Below are 7,296 nucleotides of genomic sequence, written 5' to 3'. Positions count from 1 at the left end.
GTCAAGTTGAGGGACAAGTTTAAGGGCTGTATCGCCCTCAATATTGAGATTCTCCGGCACCACCCTTGGCAGTAAGGGCTACCCAGAAGGCATTGCGTATTTTCGCCAAGACATCTTCGAAAAATGGCGATGAAAAAAAGCGAGCTACAAATGGAAGTATTTTCTTAGTTGATAAAGATATAAATATTACTAAACCTTTTTATTGTCTTAGTTTAAGACTTTTTTTATGGATTATTGACATTGTTGTTGCGTAACATTTTTTTTTTTTTTACTTTACGATGTTTGTCAGCCGGACCGGCGGTCCCGGCTTCACATTACTTGTATACCTCGTTGTGTAGCAACGGAGGACTTCTTCTTTTTAGTCGTCTTCTTTTTTTTCTCCTTCTTCGTCGTCGTCTTCTTGACAGACTGCACGTAGCTGTGGCGTAAGGCCGCCCCCCACAGTCTGAAGACGTAACTGCACTTAAGGGGTGTCCCATTTCTAAGTCACAAGATAGCCCTTACACTTATTTTTGAGGGCCAAGATTGAGGACCAAAGTCACAACAAGTCAAGTCAAGTTTAGGTTTTCTTAACTTAGTCTCTCTCTCTCTCTCTCTCTCTCTCTCTCTCGTTCTGTGTGAACCATCTATTGTTACACAAATAAATGCACATTAAGCCTGATGTCGTTGTTTGACTGACTTATTAAAGGGTGGTTCAAATTCCTGCGTATCGTCAAGAACTCCCCGCTAAGGAAACAGTATTGAGACTGATCCTGGCATTTCCTGCTGACGTCAACAGCCAAAAAGCAGGTGGTGCCCCAATCAAATCATATTAAATATTATAAATATTAAAATTATTGTTTCCATTCTTTCGTGAGTTTGGTCGATTAAATTAATCAATCAACCTTCCCCCACTATAAATGTGAAATTTGAAAATTAAAAAGCAATAATTTTTTAATTTTAATTACGTGGCTGCATTTTTTGACTGATAAATAAAATCATTGATAAATATTCCTATGTGCATTTTAATTTTCATTTTTTGTGACACAATCAAAAAGAAAGCTGAGGGCATTGCTTTTTAATTTTTCGTAGTCGTGCCCTGCACAAGAGTTACCCCAATTCGAAAACAAAATCACAATCGCAAAGTAAGTGCGCGGAGCAGGAAAGTGACGTTAGCAGCTCTCCACCTCCGTTGTGGGTATGGTCTTTTTCTAACTTTGTTCGATGTTTCACTATGGGAATCGCTTGGGCGTGACCAACTGCGGAAGCTCCAATGACACAACGTCTGTCCGTGACAGACAAGGTCGAGCTGTGCTGGGGCCCCGCCCCTTTACCTTCCTACAGCCGACCTGCCCCTCTGACGTCATTCTTGCTTTCTTCCCGTGAGGAACGAAAGGAAGCTCCAGGTACGGTCTGGATTAGCCGAGTAAGTACCGTCGCGGTCCGGAGCAGTGCCCGCGTCACAGCGAGCTGCTCATCCTGCAACCCAGTACTAGCCTAGCGGCGTAGCCGCCTGTGCTATTCACGTAGTATCAGGCTAACGTGTCACTGCGAGCCTCTACCTGCTACACCTTGTTAGCTCTTTGGTGTAGCCGGCTAACGTGCAGTTTCATACCCGCCGACTAACGTGTTACGGCGAGTCGACAGATGTGGGCTGGCACTGGTCCTCGTTAGCTGTACCGAGTACCGATAGTTCACTAACGTGTCACGACGAGCGAACTCACTCGGTATGCGGGTACAGCAGTGGACAGCGATCTGTATGAGGTCTGCAAACGGGCTGCAGCAAAATTAGGTGTGCAATGGCCAGCAGCCCAAGGCGTGGAGGGGACAGAGAGAGACCTGCATTATGGAAAGAGGCTCCCACCAGCCCAACCACCATCAAAACAGCTCTTACCACCAGTACCGGCTTGCATGTAAGAGATGAGCCGCTATTGGTCCAACCCTTTTAAGAGCAAGCTCTCAACCAAAGGCTACTCTAAGTTGGAGATCCACGGGATGGGAGATCTGGGGCTGGCCGAACCCCCAGTAGTGGAGCCTTCAGTGGCTTTTCACCTTCACCCTAACCGTCGCTCTCTCTCAGCCTCCTCCACCACCGCCCTTCCCAGCAAAGCAGAGCGCCTCACCGCCTCCATCTTTCAGAGGAGCTACAAGTATGCGGCGCAGTCTGTTTGCTCCCTGAATGCGATCACGCTGCTGTCGGCATATCAGGCAGAGATCCTGGAGGAGATGGGAACTCGGAGACACCTAACCCGGCCCTCTGGGGCGAGATATGCATTGTCAATGACCTCATCCTATGCTCCTCAAGAGGGGCAGTGCAGGACTGTGGTCAAGTGATGGGTCTGGCTGTCTCAGGTGAGAGGGCATTGTGGCTTAACCTCTCAGGCCTGAGCGACGGTCAGAAGGCAGAGGTGATGGACACGCCATACGACCCCACCAAAAGTCTGTTTGGCCCAGCGTTGGAGAAGATGAGGGAGGCAAGCACCCTCAAAAAGCAGGAAGTTGAAGCCTTTGATCTCTGCCTTCCACGGAAGCCCGCCCCTCGTCCTCAAGGTCCGTGAAGCGGCTTTGCTGCTGCTGCAGCAGCTGTGAGAGGGAGACAGTGGGAAAACAGGCCCCTAGAGGCAGGCCACCGGTAAACAAGGTGACCAGCAGCCTCAGCAGCGACCCCAGCAGAACCAAAGGCCTTCGCTGCGGTAGCGGCTAGAGGCCGCCCGCAACAGCCCAGAGGTGGTAAGAGGAAGCAGGCGCCCTGACTGTCCCAGCTTCCAATTCTCTCCCCCCCCCCATGAAGAAAAGAGGGGAGTGGGAGGTGCAGCGAATCCCTGGTGTTCGAGTTTCAGAGACTGGCAGTTCCCAGTGGTCCAGAGGTCTCTCTGTTTCGCTCCCCTCACGTTCGAGACGAGAAGGAGAGCCAGGGTCAAGTGTTCAAAGAGTGTCACCAAGCACTTTTACCTGGTGTGTTGAAAATAAAGTTCACCCCCTCGCAGCCAGGCGCACAGCCAAGGGCGAGTTGCTTCCCCGCAGGGGGAGCTCACTCTCCTCGGAGGGGAGCTGGTGACGGAGCCCACCAGTCACGCCCAGTGACGTCACTACAGTGCGACGAAGTAAGCGCGTTACCTGCCCAGGTGGCGAGCTGGCGCGCATGCACAGTTCATTCTTACTATTTCGCAGGGGTACAGACTGCAATTCGCTATGAAACCACCCAGATTCAATGGAGTGGTAGGATCAACAGCCAGAGGCGATGCAGCGCGAGTTTTACAAGACGAAATAACATTGCTATACAAACGAGCGATCAGAGCCGTCCCGAGCGAGGAAGCTCAACAGGGTTTTTACTCCCGTTATTTCCTCATTCCCAAGAAGGGGAGCTTGTCTCTTTGCCCCCTTTTGGATCTCCGTGTGTTGAACAGGCACCTTCGAAAATACAAATTCAGGATGTTAACAAAGTTAACAAACACAAAGTGATCTCCCAATCAATCCGTCCGGGCGATTGGTTTGTCACGATCGATCTCAAGGACGCGTATTTTCACATCGCCATTTATCCTGCGCACAGGAAGTTTCTCAGATTTGCTTTTCAGGGCAAAGCCTACGAGTATCAGACGATCCCCTTCGGGCTGTCATTGGCTCCCAGAGTGATCAGCAAATGTATGGAGGCAGCACTGTCTCCGTTAAGGAACAGCGGTATCAGAATTTTTTCGTACATCGGCGATTATCTGATTTGCTCCCAATCGCAGGAACAAGCGGTCAGAGATTCGGCCACGGTGGTGAATCACCTCACGGAACTCGGTTTGAATATAAACTGGGCAAAGAGCCGAGTGGAGCCTACACAGTGCACAGAATACCTGGGTCTCAACATAAACTCTCTCTCATATCGCATCACGGTATCGGAGGGGAGGTTAATGTCTCAGGGGCGTTCTCATAGCCTCGCTTCGCCACGGTGCGGTTGTAGGGCGTGCCGTTTTGGTACCTCAAGCGCTCAGGGTCCAAGCAAGACGAGACAAGTTTAGTGGTGACGTAGCGACGAGCAGGGCACTGGATTAGCTCAGTGTCCTCGTCGATTTTCCCTGTCGGAGCCATCGGCGCCAACTCCTTTGACAAGGAACTTGTGTGTTCAACCATATTCGCGAAAACGACGAGCGGCAAATGGCGAAGCGCTCGGAACAAATCGAGTTGCTCCTGCGTGAGGCTCGTTAAGTTAGGGAATCCGAGGAGTCTTGAGACGAGAGGAAATATGTATTCGTCGAGAGGACGTGGCTCTTTGCCGCGAGGAAGCCTCGAACACCGCGGCATTTAACAAAGTCGTCCATGGCTCACTAGGGCAGCTATTTCAAAGAAGGAGGCGTGTTTACTGTCTGTTTTTCTGTTGATTTGTTTTTAAATAAATGGTATTTCCCATTGTATCTGTCTCGTCTTTACTTTTGGTGAAAATATAAACGAAACAAGAAATTATAAATGTTACCTGCAAATGATCAACTGTGACTTCAGTGAGGAAAACTGTTCTTTCTTTAACAGAAAAGCAACCACGGACCGAGCAGCAGGTATGAAACAACCTCTACTTTGTCCATCGCTGCGCTGCTGTGTATCGCACAGAAATAATGCCCTCGAAAACATTGTCCCACTTTACCGCGTCGACTCCGCCCACAGTCTTATGATCCGGGGGCCAATGAGAACACAATCGAACCGTGGCAAGGCGAGACGAGTGGCAGCGAGGCGCGGCGAGGCTATGAGAACACGCCCTAACACAATGCATCTCCCTCTTCAGGTTGGGGAGAGTCGTGTCATTCAGGCTATGCCTGCATCCGCTCGGCTTCATGGCACCAGTGATTTCTGTTGTACATCTGGGGCTACTGATGATGAGAGACTTTAAGCATTGGGTCACGGCGCTGCGTCTATGTCCACGCCGTCATCTCAGCCGCAGGGTGATGATAACAACAGCTTGCGTCGCAGCTCTCCGACCGTGGAGGAAAACAACAGTCCTCAAAGCCGGGGTTCCGCTTGGAGCGGTGGCGTCCAGAGTAACCATGGCAACAGACGCCTCCCTGTCAGGATGGGGAGCCACGATGTCGGGCAGAACGGTGAATGGAATATGGGATCTGAGCCTGACAAGTTCTCATATAAACGTTCTGGAGATGTGGGCAGTGTTTCTGGCGTTGAAACATATCTTGCCTTTCCTTCCTCCACGTCCTGATAAAAACAGACAATTCCACAGCAGTAGCATACATAAACCGCCAAGGCGGCACTTGGTCACTGCAGCTGCACAGATTGGCTCGGAAGATAATTTTATGGAGCAGCAGCCGACTCCTATCTCTTCGAGCCACGCACATACCGGGCATTTTGAACAGGGGAGCGGATCTCCTGTCCTGGGGAAATCCCCTGTACGGAGAGTGGAAACTCCACCCACAGGTGGTAGAACAGATTTGGCGGAGGTACAGCAGGGCAGCCGTAGATCTGTTCGCCTCGCGTGAAAGTGCGCAATGTCCTCTGTTTTTCTCCATGTCGGACTGAAATGCACCTCTGGGTGTGGATGCATTAGCGCACCCTTTGCCGGATGTGCTGCTGTATGCGTTCCCCCCGCTCAGCCTGATCTCCCCGACACTGATCACGGTGAGAGAGCGGCGCCTGTCATTGATCATGATCGCGCCGCGGTGGACGTCCAAGCAATGGTTGGCGGAGATAATACAGCTGCTAGCGGGCGAGCCGTGGCCGCTCCCTATTCGCAGGGATCTTCTGTCCCGGGCGAAGGGGGAAATATACCATCCGCACCCGGAATGCATGGCGCTCTGGGCTTGGCCCGTGAGAGGTGGAACTTGAGTGCTGCAGGCTTGCCAGAGCAGGTCATTAACACAATCCAAAATGCAAGAGCCCCCTCTACTCGCTCTCTTTACAGTGGTAAGTGGCGAGTTTTTGAAGAATGGTGTAACCTGAAGCATATTGTTTCCTTCCTGAGTTCAGTGGTGGACTTATTATGCTTCTTACAGGATTTGGTGGACAAAGGGAAGGCTTTTTCCACTATTAAGGTGTATTTGGCTGCCATTTCAGCGTGCCATGTGGGTTTTGGGGATAAGCCGGCAGGGCAACATCCCTTGGTCTGTCGTTTCATGAAGGGTGCACGGCGCAAGCCCCCTGGTTCCCTTGTGGGAGCTGCCTGTGGTGCTGGATGCCCTCTCACTGCACCCATTTGAACCCATGGAGGTGGCAGAGATGAAGTTTGTTTCACTGAAAACTGCTTTGCTCTTAGCTCTAACAACAGAAAAACGGGTGAGTGACCTGCAGGGTTTGTCAATACAGCCGTCGTGTTTACAGTTTTCAACTGGGCTCACCAAAGTCTGTTTGAGGCCTAACCCAGCCTTTGTCCCTAAAGTGGTGAAGGTTATAGATGTCCCACGGTGGAACTGTTGGCTTTTCACCCAGCTCCTTTATCCTCAGCTGAGGAGAGGAGGCTTAACACATTATGCCCGTCAGAGCACTTCATGTGTATCTGAGTAGGACAGCAGGTTTCAGGAAAGATGACCAGTTATTTGTGTCCTGGGCCAGTCCTCATAGGGGCAAGCCGTTGTCCCGCCAGAGGCAGTCTCACTGGATTGTGGATACTATTTCTCTGGCGAATGAGTGTAAGGGTCTGCAGTCCCCTCAGGGTTTGAAGGCTCATTCCACGAGGGGTATGGCCACATCATGGGCCCTGTTTAGGGGGGTCTCAGTGCAGGACATTTGTGCGGCGCAGGGCTATCTGTTGCACACGCAGTGCTAGAGGCTAATGGGCCATGGTCTGCATAACAGATACAACTGGGCTCTAAATTGCTTAGGGCTTCGGGAGGTTGTATGCGATCCGGGAGTGGTCTATATCTCCCATAGTGAATCACCGAACAAAGTTAGAAAAAGAACGTTGGGTTACTTAACGTAATCCCTGGTTCTTTGATAACAGAGTGAGGTGTTTCACCATCACGTCCCTCCTCGCATAGACATGGGAAGAAACCGGTCTAGAATGACGTGAAAGGGGCAGGTCGGCTGTAGGAAGGTAAGGGGGCGGGGCCCCAGCACAGCTCGACCTTGTCTGTCACGGACAGACGTTGTATCATTGGAGCTTCCGCAGTTGGTCACGACCAAGCGATTCCCATAGTGAAACACCTCACTCTGTTATCAAAGAACCAGGGATTACGTTACCCAACGTTTTAAATCATCCTTGAAGCACTTTTCACTATATTTTTGTACAAAAAGTGCTATACAAATATAGGTTATTATATTTGTATTATTTAAGTCAAACTGTGAGAATGTGCCCTGATAGAGCTTACAGATGACTTAATCCATTCATATGGGGATAAA

The sequence above is a fragment of the Nelusetta ayraudi genome, unplaced genomic scaffold (assembly GCF_046127955.1).
Source record: "Nelusetta ayraudi isolate G7.1 ecotype Tasmania unplaced genomic scaffold, CSIRO-AGI_Nayr_v1 ptg000048l, whole genome shotgun sequence".
Lineage (NCBI taxonomy): Eukaryota > Metazoa > Chordata > Actinopteri > Tetraodontiformes > Monacanthidae > Nelusetta > Nelusetta ayraudi.
Note: the sequence above shows the minus strand (reverse complement) of the source record.